Here is a 24,188-nt window from a genome sequence, read left to right as displayed (position 1 = left end):
AAATGGGTTTTATATGCTAGATTACAGGGACTCGTGGGGAAAATTCATAAAAACAGGTGTATAAACCACTACGGCATGACTTCTCGACCCAGCATGGCAGATGGAGCCTCCCCCCCCACACCAAAAAAAAAAGTACCTTGGAAAAGAAAGCCGTAGAGATGTGTGTTTCTATCGTTCTATACTTATTTTAGTGAGTGTATTACAGAATACGCCAGGGTTTTTCTGATGGGGTAAAACGCTTAGAGCAGAGCTGCACACATTGGGCACACTCCACGAAGGGGTGGTGACGGCAGCGGTGAGTCCCTCTGGCTGCCATTGGCAGTGGCTTGCCCAGCCATGATCCCTCAGCAGAATCTTACTGAGCATCCTGTGAACTTAGGCCATGAGCATCATTCCTACAGTCAGTTCACAGACAAAAGATCAGGACCTAAGACTCAAGGCCTCTGCTGACGCTGACTGGAAACACCACGTGGCCCAGGCTTGAGTTCACAAGGGTCCTCTATTTGGACACTTATATTTACCTCTAAATGAAAGAACCTTGTAGATAGATAGAAATGAATTTTCTAGAAGTAAACAACTTAGCCCTGTCCTCTGGTTACAGCCCAGCCCAGCACCTTTTTTTTTTTTTTTTTTTTAGCTGTTTGGTTGTTTTATTTATTTATTTATTTATTAAAGATTTCTGCCTCCTCCCCGCCACCGCCTCCCATTTCCCTCCCCCTCCCCCAATCAACTCCCCCTCCCTCAGCAGTTTGAATAGCAGTCAGGGTTCCCTGCCCTGTGGGAAGTCCAAGGACCTCCCACCTCCTTCCAGGTCTAGTAAGGTGAGCATCCAAACAACCTAGGCTCCTACAAAGCCAGTAAGTGCAGTAGGATCAAAACCCAGTGCCATTGTTCTTGACTTCTCAGCAGCCCTCACTGTCCGCTATGTTCAGCGAGTCCGGTTTTATCCCATGCTTTTTTTAGACCCAGGCCAGCTGGCCTTGGTGAGTTCCCGATAGAACATCCCTATTGTCTCAGTGTGTGGGTGCACCCTTCACAGTCCTGAGTTCCTTGCTCGTGCTCTCTCTCCTTCTGCTCCCATTTGGGCAGCCCAGCACATTTTTTCATATGCTGTGAGTTCTCTGAGGTTTAAAACCATCTTGTAACTAGCAGGATCCTATTACATTGTATCAAGCATTTTAAAGTGTCCATATACTCCACTTAAGCATCTAAAACATAGCACACCGTGAAGGGGTGACCAGTTTTTGCCTTTCCTCTCTTTGTGTTCATATGGCAAACCTCTGAAAGGTGTCCCAGCTTTTCTATTTCTGTGATGTCATTACCCGGTGGCTGGCACTAAATGCACAGTCAGAGCGTATGCAGCAGCCATCCAGGTGTTTCTACAGGTAGGCACCAGAGCCACCAAAGAACTGCAAGAATACTGACCATGGGAAAATAGTTAATTGGGAAGAGGTAAGCTTGAAATAATGCCTTTGTTTTGAATGCTATTTAGTTATAAATTTATAGAATTTAATTGTCAGTGTGTGTGGCTAGCAATTATCTTACATATAAAAATACACATATACATACATACTTACATGTGACCTCTCAGTGGGCCCTGTGGGTACAGGCGGTCCTAGACCATCACAGATTCCACCATAGATTCTCCATGTGTACAAATGTGAGCTTTTTAGCAAACACATGCATGTACTGATATAACAGCAATGGCTAAGCGCTTCAGAGATGTGCATGCTTGGATACACATCCGGGAGAGTTTACTGATGTGTCTAAAAGTAGGCCTTTAGGACCCTACCCAAGTGGGTGTTCCTCAAAATACCAGTCACGTGTACAAACTCTTATTCTGTCCAATAAAAAAGTTACTGTTGGGGAATGACTGATAATGAAAAATGCCCACATCTATATGTAACTGAAAAGTGGGTTTCTCTTTGTTAGCTCTTGACAAACACAGTTCCTTGTCAGAAGTGAGCTGGTGAGCTGTAGGTGAGCTATTGGTGGGTTATTTCCTAGCCTTCAGAAGCCTCCCCCGACCTTACTTAATAAACCACGTCCAGCGTGAAAGACTAAGTGACCAGTGTCAGCAGCTCAGGTCAGGGCGCTCTCTCTCTCTCTCTCTCTCTCTCTCTCTCTCTCTCTCTCGTTTGAATCTGCCTTTAAGCTAAAGATGATTTTACTCTTTTGACGTGTGCAGAACGATATGCTGCCATCGTTTCCTAATATAAAATGAAAAAATGCAATGTCTTAGGGACTAAGTTGTGTGGCTGGCTGCATTTCTGCTACGATACTTCAGTCACCCATGTTGCTATTAAAATGTTTTAAACGACCACTTCAGATAGCCTCCCAGCCAAAATACCACTCCGGAAAGGAACTTGCCCAATTATTATTGCTTTTCCCTTCCTTGGAGATGAGAAAACAGCCAGTTCAAAAATCAATTGCTCAGCTCCCCACTGTGGTGAGGAGAAGCAGGTTCAAAACCTTTTCATTAATATTCCAAATTTGAGAACTGTCCACAATGGACAAAAATGGTAAGGACTGGGGGTGGGGAGGCAGAAGGCAATAGTTTCAGGCTCTATCTGTTCCCTGAGTAATTCAAAATGATTTTATAATGAGTTTTTCCAGGCCATTAGTCCAAAATGTTGTCTGATACCTATGACTATTTTAAAAAGGAAAAAGGAAATTAAGCAGGAAACAACCAGTGAATTTAGAAAGATAGTTGTGCCTTTGTGTGGCAGTCTTTTCATGGCCGCCCGCATCGTACACAGATTCCTTTTAACATCAGAAGAACCACTGGTTCCTAGTTAAAGGTGCAATCTTCGTAGAAAGGATTTTCATCCAAAAAAAAGATAGAAGAGAAAATCAATCTCTCGACTCAAATAGGATCAACTGGCCACCAAAATTCTTTAAGAATAGTCTCTACCTACTATTCAAAGAAATGTTGAATAAAAAAGTGCAAAAGAAAAAGAATGTCTTCCCCCACAAAGGAAAGCATTTCCTGGTGGACAGAGGCACACCCTCCTCTCCAGGACAGCATGACTGCTCACTTATGTTTGTCAATGAGTTCTTCAGAAGTCAGGCAGAGATGTCAAAAGATGCTAAGGTGGTAAGGCTCCATGAAGACAACAATCTTCTAACAATTCTTGAGAGAAAGAGAGAAAACCTGTTTCCTTTACTTACCCCTTCCTGCAGCAAATACACAGGATCACCCAGCTCTCAGATGCCTCGTTCACACCTCACACGCATCACCTTAGAGACAGATGATGCAAATTTTACTCATGTAGGCCGACCACTTACTGTTTAGGCAAACCGCTAGTTATTTCTCTGTTAACTATCAGTTATTAAACCCATCCAGTTGTTCCGGAAAGAGTTGTCTGCTTTTCAGTGTTTATAAACAAAGTATTTAGAAGTATTTTTAAGTTTTACAGGATAGTAATTCACTTTGGCCAACACCACCTGGAGATTGTTGAAAACATGGTTTGCTGTAAAATTTGTTTTAATTGATTTCAAAGTTAAATCCATGCAAGTTCCTAGGAGAAAAAGAAGGAACAAGAGAGGGAGGAACAAAAAAAGTCTTGAAGAGGGATGTTTTGATCATTACCAGTTCCGCTCTCTTTCTGCCAATCTTCAGCAGGCTCAACCATTCTTCCTTCCTTCCTTCCTTCCTTCCTTCCTTCCTTCCTTCCTTTCGTTCTTTCTTTCTTTTTTTTTTTTGAGACAGGGAGCCTGTCCTGCTCTTGTAGACCAGGCTGGCCTCAGATTCACAGAGATCCACCTGCCTCTGCCTCCCAAATGCTGGGATTAAGAGCATGCACCACCACCGCCAGGCATTCTGCTTATTTTCTAAGCAAAGTTAAGACAGCAGTGAAGGTAAGGTGCAGTGATGGGTTGGCCATTTGACATGCATTCTGTCTCATACATCAAAAGTCCCCAGGTTTCAGTCTCTCACAGGGAGACTGAAAAAAAAAAAAACGTGTTTACATTGGGAGAAATTAAGAATAGGCACAGAACTCAAAGATGGGTCAAACACCAAGTTACTTTTCCATACCCATCTAGATTACGATCAGGAGTAACCACAAAACTGTATTTATAAAAGCTAAGGATTGGTGTTTGTCCCAAGTAATCTTCCAGTTTGAATCGTTGTAACCATGTCTCTTTCACTTTCATGACCTAAACATGTTTCTCAGGAAACCGCTCTCTGCTGCACTCTGTCTGCCTGTGTCTAACATCACCTATCTGAGTCACCTCTCCCAGACCTTTCTCAGCATCCCAGCGTTATCTGTAGAGTCCGGACGAGTCAACTGAACAACCTCCCGGATGGTACCACCACATTTCAACCAAACCCCAAAGCCCTGTTTGGTGAAGATCTTTTCTCATTCTGTATTCTGCCTTTTTGTCTTATTGATTGTGTCCTTTGCTATACAGAAGCTTCTCAGTTTCAGGAGGTCCCATTTATTTATTGTTGCTCTCAGTGTCTGTGCTACTGTGGTTATATTTAGGAAGTGGTCTCCTGTGACTGTTGTCCTCGAATGCTTCTTCTGGTAGAAACTATAAATGTCATGTCTCTAGCTTAGGTCTCTCTCCTGTCACCTCAGCCTCCCGAGCTGAACACACCTTTGCTTGTGTAAGGTCTGAAATTTTTTCCAACCTCATCTACGGCTAAGCATGATCCTGAAATGACGTTTTGGCCAGTGCGGGATGAACAAAGGCCATCTGTGTGGCCACTGGGCTGCACTCTCGGAAGGAAGAACAATGAGCTGGCCTTCCTCTCTTGTCCTGCACACTGTCTGGAATGAAATGGGATACGTCAACTGGGCTAGCCACACTAGCCCCAGCAGTGGAAGCACAGACAGCAGCAGAGGCTCCCTGCCAGCCCGGCTAGCTGACGCTTCCAGATGATGAAACAGAAAAAAGTATGCATCTTCTCCAACCCATGATAAAGCTGTGCCTTTGTAAAGGGCAATCCACCCTTATCCCAGCTACTCACCAGCAGATATGATCTCCTTGGTTGTGGGATATGACTCACTGGAACTCAACTTCTGAATCTATCTTTTCCATATAAAAGATGGTCGAAAGTAGGAAAATTGTGGGGTTTTTTAACTCAAATTTACATTCCAGTTTAAAGCACAGTTTAATATGTAAAAATAAAGTGGCAACAGCCTCGTCAGTCCAAACCATTTTATTATGTCTCTAAAATAAAAGCATCCCATTTCATCGAATCCTTCCTTTTTCACCGAGTCCCTAACAACCACACTCTGTCCTGGTTGGAGGCTGAACAGAGGGCAGCTATCTCTGGGGTACATGTGGGGCGCTCAGCAGAGAGTGCTACAAATACGGATTGGTTCAAGCACATGTCTGAAGAACGCTCAGTGTGGAAACAAGGATGCAGCCAGCTAGGAGACGTGGAGAAAAGCCGTAAGAGGCTCCTGATGCCACAACCTCGTATTTGCTAATGTGGATGCGCTCTGTTCTCCCATCCTCTCTGTTCTTTCATCTTCTATAAGTTGTCACTTGATACCACAGGACAACTAGTGTAGGTCAGAGTGGCCTTGGTCACTGAGTCCCTGTCTCCACCATTGTGCTCTCAGTTTTGTGGAAATTTCAAGAAGTTAGTTATTTACAACTGGTTTTTGTTTCAAAGTTCAAAACCCCCCAGGGATGGTTATGAAGTCTTCCTTTCTGCCCCTCGTTTCCTTTGAGCCCCAAATATCAGCTTCTTGATGTGTGGGTGCACACATTTTCTCACAGGTCATACTAATTTAACTAGTTTAACTAGTTTTCTCATCTAATCCACTGCAAAGATTTGAGGTAGACATTATCATCCCATGTTTTCAATCAACCTCACGTTAGACAAAGTGCAATAATTATACAGGCCAGTGAGTTCTGACATCCGTACACCTACATAACGACAATCAAAGCCAGGTGGTGGTGGCACACGCCTTTAATCCTAGCACTCAGGAGGCAGAGGCAGGTGGGTCTCTTGTGTGTTTAAGGCCAGCCTGGTCTACAAGAGCTAGTTCCAAGACAGCTAGAACTGCTACACAGAGAAACCCTGTCTCGAAACAGAACCCTCGCCCAAAAAAGGACAATCAAAATCATGACCTACAGCATTTTCACCCTCCACAGAGATTGTCCTTGTGCCCCACATTCGAGGTCCTTCTCAACCTCCCCTGGCTGAGACCCATGACCTTAGACAACCACAGACAACTCTTCCCTAGAAACCAGAGTTGACTCATACGACAGATTAGAAAGGTTTAAGTCTCCCTCCGTGGTTGTCCATGAGATTTACCCATGCTGAGGCGTGTGCCCATCGTCCCTTCCACACAACTGCTAGTGGTTTTCTACAGCAACACTAAGTCAGGATTTATTTATGCATTCCTTAATTAATGGGCATTTGGTTGGTTATTAATTTGAGCTTAGTATGTGTAAAAACACTATGAAGATTTGTTGGGCTGCAGAGATGGCTTAGTAGTTAAAAACACTGTTGCTCATGCAGAGGACTCAGGTTCAGTTCCCAGCACCCGTGGTGATACCCACAATCATCTGTAATCTCATATCAGAAGATCTCAGATCCTCTTTTAGCCTCCACTGGCACCATATATGTGTGGTCATATACATACATACATGCAAGAAAAACACCCAAACATATAAGACAGAAGTAAACAAATCATTTTTGAAAACATTCTGAAGATATGGTGTATGTATGAACATTTTTTTATTTTTCTTCGGCAATTATTTGTAAGTAGAATTTTGAGATCCTATCAGAAGAATATGAGCTGCATTTTAAAAGAAAAACTCATCTCTTGTTCCGTAAACTCACCAGAACTTGATATTGTCACCCTTTTGGTGTAACACGAATGGGGGCCTGCTTGTTATTGGGGTTTTTGTCCCACCTGGTACCCCACAACTGTTTAGTCCCAAAGAAAATCACACATAGGTGTCCATAAATTATAAGCTGATTGATCCATTAGCTCTAGCCTTTCACTGGCTAACTCTTATATCTTGATTAACCCATTTTTCTGATCTATGTTAGCCATGTGGCTCAGTAGCTTTTTCAGTGGGACAGATCACATCCTGCTGCTTTGGTGGTCTGGGCAGGAGTGGGAGGAATCAACTTCCTCCTTCCCAGAATTCTCCTGTTCTCATTGCATCATTTCTACTTCCTGTCTGGTTTTCCTGCCTATAATCAGCATTTATTTAAAACATGATTGCCAGAATACAGACAATTCTCCCGCACGATTTTGGATTTCGGTTATTCTTGTGGGCCTGTGTTGGCATCTCATTGTGAGTTTATGGTTCCCTGGTAACTAATGCCACTGGCTTTCTCAAGTCCTCAGTAACCATTTTTATGTCATCATTGGGAAGTATCTGTTCAAAGGGCTTGTCTTCTTTTCATATTAGCTTATTTTCTTTATCTTTATTGTGTATGTCCACATGTGTGCCGGTATGTGTGCTGGTGCCAGCTGTCTTGAGGAAGGTCTCTCACTGACCCTGGAGCTCGCGGATTCAGCTAGGCTGACTGGCTAACGAGCCCCAGGGGTCCTTCTGTCTCTGCCTCCTGGCTTTGGATTATGGGTATGTGCTGCTGCTCTTGGGTCTTTTATATGGGACTGGGGATTGAACTCATGGATCCATGCTAGCATTACAAGTACTTTACTAAATACGTCATCTCCTCAGCCCCTGGGTTTTGTGTTGTTGTTATTGTTGTTGTTTTTGTTATCGTCGGGAAAGAAATTACACACAGTGACACATGCATGTAAACCTAACATTGGGAAGCAGAGGCAAGAGGATCACCCCAAATTCAGCCAGGTTTAGACCAACCAGGTTTACAAAATGAGACCTTATTTCAACAATCAAGGGGAGAAATTAAAAACACACATGAGTTACATGGATAAAGAAGTCATGGTTACCAATGGGGGATAAAGGAGAATAAATGGGAAGACAGAGTCAAAAGAAGCAAAAGAGCAGCTGTGGAGGTTGGACAAGTATAGGGAGCTGCTATACAATCTCAAGACCAGAGTCAAGAAAACTCTGTTGGAGATTTTTATTGAATAACCAGACTTGGCTATTGCCACACACACAAAAGTAACAATGAAATAAATATATTAACCTGCTTCACTCTAGCAGCCATTTTGGAGTGTATATGGATCCTACAACTACCCTGTAAGCCTCTAATACACATAATAAAATTTATATCCTGGCATGAAAAGCACAACGAGGTGAGGATGCCTCAGGTGGAGGACCTGCCTAGCATGCGTGAGGCTCTAGGTTCACTCTCCTGTGCCACAAGATAATAAAAACGCCCACTCACAAGCGAGGCAGGATCTAGCACAATAGATACCATTATCACTACTATTTCACCAGCAAACAGGGGACAGTCACCACAGGTCGGTTACCCATGAGGCCAACAGTCAGTACCACTGAGAAAGCCTAGCACTGTCGGGAGCAGGAAGCCTCTATCAGTCCAGCTCTGCAAAGGGGACTATAAGAAATCTGATCAATGGAGAAAACCCCCACCTCACAGAACCCAGAGGCAAAAGACCCTGAGTTCGCCCAACTGCTGGTCTGTGATTGGCAGCTGTCACTCATTGATCAGGTTGATGTGAAAGCAGAGCAGCTCAGCCCACTGGTTGGACTCTCTGGTGCTTACAATGATGACTGTTGCTACTTTAAAGTTGAAATTCTTTTCTGTAGAGCCTCTAAGCACTACTCTGTGGAAGGTATTGGAGAGGTGAAAACAATAATTAAATCTTATCTCCAGTGAAATTTTATGATGGAATAGTCCTATTCCCTAGAACTATGGCTTTGGAAATTGTTGTGGCCTTTGGATGCATCTTGTGTAGCATCAATATAGAACGTGCTAAAACCAGGTTCTGTTGTCCAATTATTTTTATAACGTGTCTGAATGGATTCTCAGTCTAGCTGGCTGTTCACGTGTGTACAGCTTTCTCACCCGTATAACAAGAAATGGAAAGGAAAGACTCACGCCACGATGTACTGGGCTGATTATTTCCCCAGGCACCAAAGCTAAGGTGCTAGAAGTCAAGACACTAGTCAGCACTCTTCTTCTGAGGGACTTTAACCCATGCACTCTCATGGCTTAGGGTCTTCAGGGATATACAGGTTAACTAGTAGTTTTATTTTTGAATATTTTGGCTACATGGTGACAGCATATTGTCAGCTGTATGCTGTATTCATTTCCCCTCTCAAGCACTCACAGAGCACTGACAGTATGTCAGCCACTGGGGCTAATATCCACTGTATCCTGCATCACAACACTAGATATTAACCAGGAAATGTAACACAAAGTCTAGCGTTAGTAGTAATCACTATTAATGTTCTCGATTTTGACAAATTGCAATGGTTTTATAATATGTTCCTCCAGATCAAAGGAGACTCTGAGGCTCCATGGCTGAAATGCTTGTGACACACTTGTGAGGACCAGAGTTCAGACCCCAGAAATCCATATAAGTGTTGGGTAAAAATGGCAGACCACCTGTGGGTCTAGCCCTGGAAAGTGGAGACAGGATCTCGACAAAACTAGAGAGTTCAGGATCGCTGCACTTTATTGAGAGACTGCCCCAGTGAGTCAGGGAAGAGAGAGCAACCAAGGATGATTCCAAGCATCCACCTCAGGCCTCTAGCCCACACACACACACCTAGCTCCCAGAGGAATTAGCCAGGCCGGAAGAGCTTCTGGTGGACTTCTGATCCTTGCTGATCAAAGCAAACAACAGTCATCAGGGCTTCATCTCAAAATGAGACCAAACATCTTTTAACCCGTTTTTCTCTGTGTATATTCACTTTTTTCAATGTGCATCATTTACCCTGCAGACTTGCATATTTTCCTTCCTCTCCTAGAACACCAGTAAACTGCATAGCTCCAGTATCTGTCAGGACACAGGCATTCTGCTTTTGCACTCAGAGGGAAAGATTAACATTTACTCACAAGACTTTCGGTTTCTGGCACAAAAGAGGTATCATCTCTTTGAGAAGGATGTAATAGATTTCTTCCCAATGTTTGACTGAGATTCAAAGGCACCAGGAAGGAATAGTGCCATACACCAGACCCAGCAGACAAGAGATGCTCCAACCCCATACCTGAGAGACAATGGCAGGGAGATGCTACTAGAAACCATATGGCTGAGTGTACTGAAGGACCACATGCAGAGCCTTCACTGAAACCAGCCAGCAGAGTAAATGCCCTGACCTCACTTTGCTCCAGCCTTTCCATCTCGCTGGGGCCTCCCGTGGTGATTCATCCTAACTGTTCACTCAACTGGGTTTAGAATCACTTTGAAAATATACTTTTGGGGTGTCTCTGTGAAGTGTTTCCTAAACAGGTTGATTGAGGTGGTAAGACCCACTCTGTAGGAAGCAGAGGAACAAGTGAAGTCCTGAGTGAGTATGTACGGTTGATCAGACCCAAGACCTTGGACCCACTGGAAATCAGTATGGCTTTCTTCAAGAGTCTAAGTGTTGCTGGATGATAATGATGCATGTCTTTGGTCCCAACACTCAGGAGACAGAGGTAGGTTGATATCTGTGGGTTTGAGGCCAGCCTCGTCTACAGAACAAGTTCTAGGATAACCAGGACTACACATAGAAACCCTATCTAAAGAGAAAGAAAGTCTAAGTGTTTATGGACAATTGATCATTGTGTTCATAGACTAGCAGCTGCAGATTCCTCTCCCAGATGTGTACAGCCTGAGACCGCTGACCTACAAAGATGGCAAGCCTCCCCCTATGTTTTACCTAATAAACATACTGAAGTTCCCGGCTGGGACTCCAGGTTACAGAGGGTTAGAAAAGTCCCACCTGATCCCAGATTTACTGTTCTGTACATGTGTGTGCATGTCAGCCCTTTCTTTGTTCCCTTGTCTGCAGTCAAAGTCCAGGCTGCAAGTTTCACAGACCATAGCACCAGTCTAAATGGGGGCAGCACCAGGTCATAGCACCAGTCTAAATGGAGGCAGTGTCGTGCCATGGGATGAGGTCCTAGACTGCATACAAAGAAGGAGCAAAGCTCAGCACAAGCATTCACCACTGTCTGCCTGCTATTAATGCAATGTGCCCAGGCATTTCCAATTCCTACTACCATTATCATCACCACCATAATCATGTAGTATTCCATCTCATTGTAAGCCAAAAAGACTGCTTTTGTTGGCATTCTGTCCCAGAAAAAAGAAAAGTATCTGATAAACTCCCAATGGCCAAGTCTACCTAGAAACAGCACAGGAGTTTACTGCTGCCCCAACACAGTAGTCTCTGAAAGGTCCGAGCAGGGTGGAGATTGGGGTTTGAGGAATAATGGGTGATAGGCACCCTACCCACTCATTGCAAAAGTCCATTCGTATGCACCTTTGTAATAACAATGCTTCTTTCTCCACTGCTTAATAGCAAATATATATATGCACGTTCCCAAGTCATTTTGCATTTTTTAAGCTCTGAAGTGGGGATCAAGCTGCCCTCTGACAACATGCTGTCATCTCTGAGAGAAAGGACACTGTCTGCCTAGCATCTCAGACTAGCAACAGGCAGAGGTTGCTATATACTTTCAGCAATAGGGTAGATTTAGAAAGGACTGTACCCAAGGTTCAGAAGTGGCTTCTCCTGGTTCAAATAATAGCTTTCTCCTCCCCCTGAAGACTGTCCTTTATATTCTTTTTATCTAAGAAAATGGGGGGTGGGGGGCAAGCAGCAAAGACCACTCATAAGAGAAAAAGATGAGGAATAGGTCAGACAACAATGAAAATATCATTCAAGTACAAGACTCATGCTTGCCAATAACTGAGAATCTGTATCACTTAAAGATTCACAGGGATTTAAATTGTCTTCTTTATCACCTTTGGGTCTTTGGCTATGTATTGAATATTCAGAAGTGACAGGAGTGTGTCCCCTGAACTGAACTTGTCGTCTGGAGCTAAGGGCAAGATGGCCAAGAAGAAAAACAATGGTGAGGTCCAGGGAGAGAAGTCACAGGGGGAGGCTTGGCCACATGTCGCAGAGGAGGCAATCAGAATCTCACCTTGGGGAAAGTGAAGCACGGAAAGAGTTGTCTGATGTTGCTCTGAGCAGGAGCTGGGTAGGCCAAGATCTTAGATGATCAAAAGGAATCAACCAAACTACCATGTGGGGTGTGAACGTTTAAAGTTCAGTTCTGCAGAAACAAGTTCCCAGTCTCTACAAAGGGACAGATGTGGTGACCTCATAGTATGTCAGGGTCAGAAAAGCTTTGACATTGGCCATAGACTATATCCTGTGGTAGTCTTCACAAAAACTCAAGGAGTCCAGATTTTGCACATATTACCCCAAAAGTTAGTGGTCACAAGTCTATGACCACTTCCCATTACAACAGATTTTTAATTGACTCATGTAGTTGAAAAAGATCATTTGATAGGAAAATACTAGAGTGACAAAAAGGAAAACATTCCACCCTCTTCCAGAACTGTAACCAAGATAGGAAAAGGTCACTTTGGAGTGAATTATTATGAAGTCTTTTTTTTTTATGAGACATTGGAAGCAATTACACAATTAGGTGACACTCTCCATCACATGCACACACATGCACACACACATACACATGCACACACACACACACACACACACACACACACACACACATCACCCTAAACTAACTTTAGCCAAAGTGGATTTTCTGTCAGGTAACTGTGGTGCCTTCAGGAAAGAAGATGAAAGATGCTAAACAAGCCATAGCCCTTGGCTGGAGGCATCATGTCCAGCAGAAGTGACAAACAAGACTTTACATTACAAACACGAAATAATTTAAAGCAGAGATGGCCACAAGCAGAAGATTTATAAGTTTGTCCACAAATCCTTTGACAACTACAGCTTCCATGAGTGGAGTCTAATCTCTGCACTTTCAGTAAATGTGGGGTAACCTTGTTGGGGACTGCAGACCCTCAGACCCTGAATTTCCTGTGACCCTCTGCCTGCCAGAGTAAACCACTTGTTTTCCTATGCTTGAAGCTGCTCTGAGCATGAGACCCTCATGAGTTCCTGATGGCAGGGGAGTGGTTTCTGGTGAGCTTGCAGCTGAAAAGTCCCGAGAGCTAGGGCATGGCCATTAGTCGAGGAGAGCCCTATGTAAGCTGCCCTGGAGCACAATAAAAGGTGGCATTCTTGTTTCAAGGATGACCCGAGTCTTTGACACTGTGTGTCATCAGGCTCTTGGGATGAGAATGTAAAGGTGTTCTTGTACTCCCACCAGCTCCCTCACTCTGGGATGCAGCTGCCATGTCAGGAGGATGCTCAAATAATCATGTGACAAAAACCTGAGTGAACATCCATGTGAGAGCATCATTTTAGAAGCTGACCCCCTGCCTCAAGTTCTCATATCACTGCGCTCCAGTTTAATGATTACAACCCCGGGAGATCTGTAGAGCCAGCCAGCTAACCCATCCCAAAGTCCCTATGTCGTAGAAACGTTTTCCAAAATAATCATGTTGTTGTTAGCCATTAAGCCCTGAGATGATTTGTTATGTAGAATCGCAAGCAGTGAGACCCAGCAGCATCTCCTTGTTATTCTAAATGAAGGTACCAAGCCTCAGACTCAGTTCTATTAGTATATGATCCCCAGAGTCTAACTCTAAGCCAGCACAACCCGGAGCACATCCATTACACATAAAAGCACTAGCAAGGGTATTTGGAGAGCTCTATTGTGTCTTAGATAGAGAAATGCCATTTGTTTCTACTTGGAAGTATTAATAATCACATTGTCCTTATGTCTGTCTGTTTTCTATTTTTACACAATGCTAAAATAATGACTATTAATAGACTTTAGACAGATGTGTAACAAAACACTCAGATATCAGATCAGCCTCAAGATCAGAAGAGATAAATGTAAGAAATCTGACCCGGAGTGAAAGACATCAATCATTGTGACAGGTTTCCGTAGCTTTACTTCAAGCTAAGTAGCATGGCAGTTAGTAGATTCTGCCATCTTGAATCACCTGCCTTGCTGAGCCCTTGACATTACCCTCCCCAGGCTGATGCATCTCTACAAAGTAAGAAGGCAAGCGGGTGCCAACAGGCACCCTCTTATTTTGGAACCAAGGGATGTTATTCTCGAGCTGAAACTTCTTTACCCTCCTCACATCTGCTTCCCAAAATATCAAAAATATCGAAAATCAGGAACTGTCAAAGGCAAATCAACTCAGATGGTGCCTATTCCGAGACTAGCATGTCAATAGTGTTTATAGCCCTTCCTACACCACGTAGACTAATTACTTCTGATTATATATTTAAGGAAACTTTCATGCACTGTAAACACTGCAAAAATATATTCCTTCAGGTTCCTCTTTCCTCCATCTGGCAGGGGCTGAGTCCCCGATCTGCCAAAGTCCTTGAGTAGGACATCTTGCCTACGGCTTAGGAATAAGGAATAAACACCAACCATGACTGGCCACCAATGCCATATTTCTCCTTTATTGCCCGCTTCGCTATCCTCTATAAAAGCAAGGTCCTGGAAGGAGTGTTCGCATCACAAATTGAAAATCCAGATGGCACCTCACTACCAAACATGGTCACAACACAAACTTCACAACCAAACATGGCCACCATATAAATCGACTCAGCCACCAGTTCGAGGCAGCTTTTGAAGATAGAGGAGATACACATATCTAAAGAAATAAACAAGGGAACAATGTCTGACACTGGCGTGGACCTTTGGGGCAAACTGAGTGATTTGTTTCTACCTTCCTCTGGTAGTTTTTTAGAGAGATCTGGAGAATTCTCACAATTCAGGTCCTCATCTATTTTTCTCTGTTTCTGTCACCATCATCTTCAAGTCAAGTGGCTTAAATTCCCAACGGCAAACTCAAACTCTTTCAGTTTGGGCTTTTATTCCCTGACTCCATGAGTTTTCAAAATAACCCAGCGACCCAATGGCAGCTTTCTCAGAGGACTTCTCCCATGGGAGAGTTCCTGATGAAGGCTGCGGCCTTTAGGGAGAAGTCTGGAATCTCAGGGCTGCCAGGAAAAAAAACAAAATAGCTTTGGAGACATGTTACAGTTTTATGCAGAGAGACAAACCTCTTAAACAGAACAGTTAGAGAAAATGATTGTCACTTTTCTAATAATTAGATGATGTCTGTGATAGCCCAGCGGTGAATTCAGCACTTCAAGAGCACAATAAAAAGGAGACAACTGACAAGATGTCTTAAACTCGCACTAGGGGAGAATGGATTCTCTGATCATATGCCCATATGTTCTTACATTTCTTGGTTGATTAAGAATCTTTTATGTACAAGGTACAATGCTGGGCATTGAGTGAGCGTGGCTCAGCAGAAAACAATAATAACGATACTTGGATCCATGAAATATAAAGTACATAGATAAGAGAGACACAGAAAAAATAGAAGTTAATAGGTATAAATATTTGTACTAAAATGGTATAATTAGCCTAGTCAGTAAGGAAAAGAAAGCTTCCGTGAAAAAAGGATAATTGTATTGAATTCTGAATAAAGAATGAAGGGGTTATCTGAAGAGAGATCCGAGTGAGAAGCTGGAGAGAAGAGGGGAGAAGGAGAATGACATGTTCAAGAAACCGAAAGAAGGCTATTAGCGTTGCATTGTCAAAATCAAGAGGAAGCCTTGTATCAGAGAAAGCTGCCAAAGTGAAAGAGGGGAAGTTTCGGCAAAGATGTGACATAATTTGGTTTTTGGTCAAAGATGTCCTTCTAGCTTTATCATTGAGTTCATGCAGAAGTAAGGCAAAGGGTAGTTGAAAAGACAAACTGGAGCTTCTGTAGTTGTTCATGTGTGAAAAAGATGATTGTCCTCACTGATTCTGTGTGTGTGTGTGTGTGCATTTGTGTGCATATATACATATTGTGATGGCTAGTTTTATTTTTTTAAGATTTATTTATTTATAATGTGTATGTATGTGTGCCTGTATGGGTTTACATGTACCACATACATGTAAGAGCTCTCAGAGGTCAGAAGAGGGAAGTAGATTACCTGGAACTAACGTTACAAGGAGTTCGAGCAGCCATGTGGGTACTAGACACCAAATCCAGGTTCTGAACAAGAGCAGTAACTAGCACTCAAACCAATAGGCTATCTCTTCATCTTTGATAGTCAATTGTCAGCTTGACACAATCTGAAGTAACTGGGAAGGGAGGGTCTCAATGAAGGACTGTCTACATTGGGTTGGTCTGTGGACATGTCCGTGAGCAATTATCTTCTTTAGTGGGAGAACACTTCCATTGTTAGTGGCACCTTTTCCTGGGCAGGGGATTCCGGATATTATAGGAGTGGAGAAAGTGAGCTGAGCACTAATATACATGCATTAATAATTCATTGTTCTCTGGTCTTGGTTATGATACAATGTGACCAAGCTCAATAGGAAGTCAAACTGTGTGTGTGTGCCTGTGTACACACACACATGCACACATGTACATACCTGCCTGCCTGTATGTATGTATGTCTGTGTTGTCATCTGTGTGTGTCATCTGTGTGTGTCATCTGTGTGTGTCTTGTGTGTGTGTTTGTGTGTTTATATGTGCCTGTGTGTCTCTGTGTGTGATGGAAGTCTGAACTACCTTTCCCATGTTCTATTTCCTATTTGTTTCCTATGTGGTTCTACCAACAGAGGGCACCAACAGGAGAACAAGGACTGAAAGAAAGAAAAAACAATCCTACCTTGATTCTGGAAATTATCCTCAGCTGCAGGAGCCTACTCTCATGGCTATGAGGCCATGGTCATGAACCACAGCAGTCTTGGCAGTTGTTACTCCATTTAGATTTGCTCATCAGTTCACTTCAGGTCACTAGGTGCTGGTGCTGTTTAGCATGAATCCCTCAAGTACCTAACACACACCCACACGCACACACGCACACACATACTTATAAGTTCCTTATGATTTCTAAATTTCTCATTTCTTTGACCATGTGCCTACCAACTCTGTGCTAGGCAAATGAAGTAGTACACAATTATCTTCTGACGTGAAGAGCTGCTCTTGAAGAACTAGCCCCTCCCTTGCCAGCCCACCTCTCCTGGCTTACAGAAACCTAGAGAGTCCTCCTCTCAACAGCACACCACCCTCCTGTCCTAGTTTATGATGCTCACAGTGTGGCCGGATGATGGAGAGGGATCAGAGGGCTTCTGCACATCCTAAAGGCAGTTCAGGAATAAGAGGAAAGGAGTGGAAAAATGGGATATGCTGTTGTCAAAAACAATGCAAAACAAAACTCTAAGAATTAGTTGGATAAATTATATAAAGATACAATTCATTGGGATTTGGGGTAGGAGAGAATTGTTTAATTTGAGGTAAATAGAAAACATACAGGAATACAAGAATGGTTTTTATTGGGGCTCCAAAAATGAATATAGCTAGAGCTTCAACAGCAAGTCCCCAGGGAATAGTTAGAGAATAAAATAATATCCTATCAAAGAGTTGGTAGGACCCTCTCCTCATACTGGGTCACCATGAGGAGGTGCTTAGCCTGACTGCAACTTGATGTGCCATTTTTGTTAATACAAAGGAGACCTGTCCTTTCCTAAACAGAAATAATGGAGGAAAAGATTGGGAAGTGGGAACAGAGGGGTGGGGAGGGACTGGGAGGAGAGGAGGGAGGGGAAATTGCAGCTGGGATGTAAAATAAATAAGTTAAGAAAAAAAGGAAGAGGAGGAGGAGGAAAAAGAAGGAGGAGTAGGAGGAGAAGAAAAAGAAGAGGAAGAGGAAGAGAAGGAGGAGGAGGAGGAGAAGCCTGAGAGGGCCTGTGATATTTAGTATTGTCTACTGCAACGCCTTGAGGCACACTTGTAAGAGATTGGCTAGATTAATGTTAACTTCTTAGAATGTCCATGAGGAATTTCTAACTACACTACCTGATGTGGAAAGACCCCTTTTAAATGTAGTGGGACCACTCCCTGGTCAGCAGATCCAGACTGGTATAAAACAGACAGGAAAGCTAAACACTAGTTTGCCAGAGTTCATTCATTGCTTTCTGCTCTTAACTATGAATGGAATGTGACTAGCAGCTTCAAGTTCCCACAGCCTTGTCTTTCCCACAATGACGGGTGTAGGCTGGAGCTGTGAGCCAAACAAACCCTTACTCCCTAAAGTTTCTTTGGTTAGGATGTTTTATCCCAGCAACAGGAAAAGAAACTAAGACAAAGCTCTTCAATGTTAGGTCAAAGGCCTGAGGGCTACCCCTCTGCTTAAATGACTATGACCATGTTATAGATAAGCTCAGAATGTACCACCATAAAACAACCCCTGATTGTGCCCATGGAGTCAGTGGGCAGCACTTCAGACAGAGCTCCCACAGAAACAGCTTGTCTCTGCTCTGCTCCGTAGTGTCTGGGGCTCTCCTGGAAGACTTGGAAGCTCACAGAATGATATGAAATCTCATTCATTCATGTTCTGGAGGCTGGCGTTCCTATTGGCTGGTGGCCTCTTCAAAGGGGCAAGCTCAGATCCCCTTCAGCAGAATTCCTGCATTTTCAAAAAAAAAAAAAAAGAAAGAAAGAAAAAGTGAATGAGAGATAGTGGAAAAGAAAGCAGAGGAGGGGAATCCAGACAAACAGAGACAGAGAATCAGAAGGAGACAGGCCAAGATATCTTCTCCCTTTATGATCTAACACTGGAAATCACATACATTTCTTGGTCACACATTTATTTTGTTTTATTTTTTGGTTGTAACACTCAATCCTTCCTATTGTTTTTCTTATTATTTTTTGAGGGTAAAATATAATTGCATCATATCCCCCTTCCCTTCCTCCCAGATACCCCTCCTTTTCAAATGGATTTTTTTTCATTAATTATTGCTAGACACACACACACATTCCTAATTACATAAGTACCTTCTCAGTCTGTATATTACTTGTACCTATGTTCTCAGGGCTGATTGTTTGGTATTGGATAACCACGTGGTGTGCTCTTCCCTGGGGAAGACTATTTTAGCTCTCAGTATTTCTTAGTTGCCCATAGCTCTTTGTGCAGGGTTGAGGCTTCCTGGGCTTGGAAAAACTTCACTTATTAATTGACACAGTATTGGTTGCAATGAAAGAAAATAAATGGATAGATGGATCCAAATCTAGAAGATGCTATCAACCATTCTTTTGGATAACTCAAAGCCACTCCAATAGAAGAAATATATGAGAAGCTACAGCTTAATAGTCACAGATAGATATATAGATGGATCTCAAAATGTATAAAATAATTGAGTAAACAGAACCAGTGGAGAATTTGGCATCCTGGCTTCCAGTGTATGAGGTCTGTCACTGTGTATTGAACTGTAATATCTTTCGGCACCCAGAGTCCTCTCTTGTAAACCCCAATGCTGCATGTCCCAAAGTGTGTTCTGCGGAATACCCGTCTCATAAGACTCTCTAACATAGAGAACCCTGAATCCTAAAGGATATAGGTTTACTTCATCCTTAATCTAAAACTTGGAAATTCTCAATGCTTTTAACAGAGCCAAACCTTCCAGAAATGTGACATTCAGAAAACCCTGTTTGATGCTGTTTATTCGGTCTCCAACTGTTTGGTCATTAATTTCCACTTAATACTCTTATTTTTTTTTTACTAATTAGCATCCTATGGAGTAACTTTAATGATCAATGTTTCAATTTCCTTTGGACACAATAATAAAGGACTAATCAACCACTACTCATCAACACCTAATTCTGAAGACAAATTAAACATATGCTGTATCGATTATGTTTTTGCCCAATAGAGGCAAATACTATAAAATAATGGAAGGTTTGAGCTCTTTCTAAAATGTCTAAGGGAGATTCCAATGAAAGACATGCTCTCCTTCCGAACTTTGGTTTGGCCAAGTGAGAATGGTTATTGCACGCTTTCATACCTATCAAGCCCTAGGCAAGGCTAAAATTAGGAAACTTTTGTATTTTACAAGGAAAGATGGTAAGAAGCTAATCTTCCAAAGGATGCTGAGCACTGCAAAGTGATCACTGCTGTATAAAAAGGGAGTTTGAAAGAAAATGTGGTCCACACTCAGATGGAATAATGGCTATAGCAAACAGAGCTTCTCGTAAGCCAGTGTCTCCTGTTGCTAGCAGGCTTCTCCTGGCCTGAGCTTAGAATGGCAGTGTTCTGGGAAGACAAGCCTGTGTCCCCAGCCACTCAGCGTGATGGATCACAGACACAAGCAACTTGCACTGCAGCAGCTTGCTCTCTTCTGCCCCCTCTCTTTTCCCCTTTTCTTGTTTCTCACTTCTCTGAGAGACTATTGTTTCTGTCCCTGCTAGAAAATGCCTCTACTTAAACAAGGAACCCTTACCAGGCACCCTTAATATCACCCAGCCTGCCATGTATCAAGGCGACATCTCCATTTGATAGCAGAAGCAGGCTCTGGGCTCAGGCTCAGGCTCTGTTATTGGGTTAAAAAAAATAAATGAAATTTCTATTGAACATTACTCTGTAGCTGCTTTTTGAGCTCCTGGATGATTCTGTCTTGTCTCAGACTCTTGTGTGCTTAACTTTGTTCCTCTCACAGCCTGAGCCCTATGCTTGACCTCAGACACCTTACTCATTTGGTGGGCTCGTTTCTTTTGCCTCATCCTTTTGGAGCAAATTTGATCTAAAATCAGCATCCCAAAGTTAATACACAAAGCTGCCTCCTCTGTGCCCAGCACAGCACAGCTACAGACTCTGGTCCCCATCACAAAAGGACTGAGGAGCAAATTCCAGTCCTTACTGTTATTCTTGGTCAGTCCCTTCTGCAGTCATTCAGTAACCATGTCAAAAGTTTCCCATTATTCTCAGTCACCTATGAAAGACCTTCTATGTACCTGGCATTCCAAGAGAGATTGTACTTCTCTTAAACAGGTGTAAGCAGAGACAGCTCTTTCGTCCCCAGCCGCCCAGACCCGAATAATCACACAGAAATTACATTAATCACAACACTGCTTGGCCAATGACTGGGCATATTCCTAGATAGCTCTTACATCTTAAATTAACCCATTTTTATTGATCTATATATCACCATGAGGCTGTGGCTTACCAGTAAGGTTCTGGCGTCTGTCTCCTTCAGCAGCTACATGATGTCTCCCTGACTCTCTCTCTGTATTTCCCACCTGGCTTTATTCTGCTAAGCCATTGGTTAAAATAGCTTTCTACATTTTCCAATAAAAGCAACACATATGCAGAAGGCCATCTCATATCAAACATGGAACTCATCACCACTAAAAACAAGTTCCTGGTCTCCAATTCCCAGTATCTGCAATTCTATGGGATTCTCTTCTTTTCCCACCAAGTCATGATCACAAACAAGACAACCCCATGTCTGAGGCTGCTCGCCTTCTTCCCTCTACTTGGGATGGTCCTCTGCTCTTCACCTGCTAGGTCTTTCTTGGCATTCAGATATATCTCATTAATGTCTCTTCAGTGAGGTTCCACAGTGCATTCCATATAAAGCAATCAGTCAGGCATTCTGTCAATTCATCTCATGGCTCTTGAGTTGCTTTTTGCATTAGGTGATAATTACTTTGGCCTGGTGCTCTGTCTCCATAGCCTATCACTGAGCCAGGCATAAAGCAATGTTTATGAAATGTGCTTTAGTTGAATTGATGAAAGGTTTGGTGGGAGAGGGTGGTCACCAATGACTCCTATGGGGTAGAACAGATTGCTATGAAGGTCGGTCCCCATTCAAGATGCATCCTTGAACTCTGAGACAATCTGTTCTCCCATTGCTCATTTGCCGAGGGCAGGTATAGAGTAGATAAATAGTAATAACTGTGGGCAGGGGGTTGCCAAAACTGTATAACAGAATTAATAGACCAAAGTGTGAAGACATTTACAAGAGACTGTTTCTAACATTGAATCACAGAGTCCATGCTGCCCAAGAACGTAGTTAGGACAATAGTAGAGTAGAAATTGAAAAACCGATGGAAACAAATAAGTTTAATGAACAACTAAAAAGTGAGACAGCAGTACCCCCAGAATGGACAAACACAGCCTTTAGATGAGATGTCATCATTGGGGAAAGGGGAAAAAAAAAAGAGGAAAACAACAGACTATACTCTAAATTGACTGCAGGGCATTAGCTGAGCACATTGCCTGTGCATTCTTCTGCCCGAGGAAGCTTCACCTTGGCTCCGGTCGGTGTTATAATAACCAGAGTCTTCCTTGTCTCACATGGGTCCACATCAGGAAGGACACAGATCGCCCTGCAGGCTGAGGGCCTCTTGGAAGGCTTCCTCCTACAGCATTCTCCCCTTCTCTACCTGGGTTAGAAAAACTGTTCCTTGAATCTCGACATCTCAAGGCATTTCTCAATCACTGCCGCACTTCTTCCAAACAACGGCATCTGGGGCTGCTTTTCCTCTAAATGCGGACATCAATAAGCCTGAAGGCGGTACCATGTTCACATCCATCTCCAAGCACAATGGATTCTGCATGGAGGAGACAACGATCAACAGCTGAATAACTAAATGAATAAATGAATGCTAGATTTGGGCACAGAATCAGACTGGTACAAATGCTGTAATACCGTTCTCAGGCCACTAGATCACCTGCAGGGACCAGGTTCTTTTAAGTTAGAGGTAACGGGGCTCAGAGGCAGAGGTCAGATGCAGCAGTGAGCGGTGGCTACCGTGAACTTAGGAATAGTATAGAGGCTATATCTGAATGTAACAAGAAAAAAAAATGCCAGGATTGATTGCTGATGCTTAGCACAGGTAAGGGTATGGCGAGTGATGGTACGCGTGCCACATATAGTCTTTGCCTCAGTATCCAAGCACTTCTGCAAAGCCCAGGTCTCTGGCTTCTTTCGGTGCAAGTAAAAATCATTCCCACATAGCCAGAATCAGGCTCCGGCTCTAAACTTACTGAACAGTGTGTGTTTAGGGCTACAGCGGTGGAGCTGGAACAGAATTTTAAAAAGGAAGGCAGACCGCATGCTTCCTAGAAACAGACCCCAAAATGCAAAGCAGAAAACATCCTTCCGGAGGCAAAAAAAAAAAAAAAAGGAGGGTTTCCTGTGAAGTTCATAGCTAGGATGTCAGAGAAAGTGTTAGCAAAATTATGTCTGCCGGTTCACAGTGTTTCCCGTGCATTGCTCAAGGGTAGCGTGAGATAACAATCTGTTTTGAATATGTTTAGATGTTTTGTTACCAGAGGCAGCTACAGAGTGCCTGCATCTCCTGACTGCACAGGAAAAGGAAGACTAAAAAGGCGCATGGCGCATTACTTACTCCCAGCTCCTTCGGAGCATTTTGTAAACACCTGAGGCATGACTCGCTTGGGGAGTGGTGGGTGGACAGCCTTTAAAATGAAAGCGAGTGTCAGGTGATTTTTCTTCAAATAAAGGGTGTCTCCAACACCTTAAGGTCAGGGGCTCTCAGAGGTTTGCCTCATACTCTGAGTTGGCTTGGTCGGAAGGAATAGTGAGCACCCAACTGCCCTCCCATGTCCTGAAGTGGGCACCTCCGAGGGCACCCCCACCTAGCACTGCTGTGTGCCTCTACACCCTCCCGCTGCTCTCTTGGATATATTGGTGCATTTTACTGACAGAACTGATCTATCAGGGACAGAGAAGCCAGTTACTCTCTTTGGAACAAGATCTGTACTGTGCCTACTGTGGTATGCTACGTTTCTGTGCTCATACATTTCCCAATGTCACACTTGACAATATGATTTCCCTTTTTCTCTACATAGTCAACATTTATACAAATGCATCAACTCCGCTACCTACTGACTCCAAGGGAGACCCTGCTTTGATGATATCAGCTTTTGGCTTGTGGTTTTTTGCTTATTTTTTCATAGAAAAGCACAGGCTGGGGGTGGGACTCTCATTCATAGCCCATTTCCAACAGTTTGATTTAGGAGACCTTAGGCAACCTTGCTAGACTTCTTCATCTGTGAAGAAAATGCACTGTTACCTCTTAGTGCGGAGTTCTGTTGAGGCTTAAATGTTACACAAAATATAAGAAAATTCTGGCGCACTGCCTGGTACGCAGTAAGTGGTTGCTTACATATTCTTCTGAATTGAAATATGCCCCCTAAAGAGAGGAAGGAGGTTTGTAACTCAAGAAGCTAAGGAAACTAACAAGGCTTAGGAGGCTCACTAAAATTACAGGACTCACAAAGCCCCTCCCCAAGTTTATGAATGCGATAAACAAGACCAGATTTTTGGTGGAAATGACTGGAAGGTGAGGGGAGAGCTCCAGGGATGTGGCATTTCCGAGTTGCCACCCATGATG

Source organism: Chionomys nivalis, chromosome 6, assembly GCF_950005125.1.
Source record: "Chionomys nivalis chromosome 6, mChiNiv1.1, whole genome shotgun sequence".
Lineage (NCBI taxonomy): Eukaryota > Metazoa > Chordata > Mammalia > Rodentia > Cricetidae > Chionomys > Chionomys nivalis.
Note: the sequence above shows the minus strand (reverse complement) of the source record.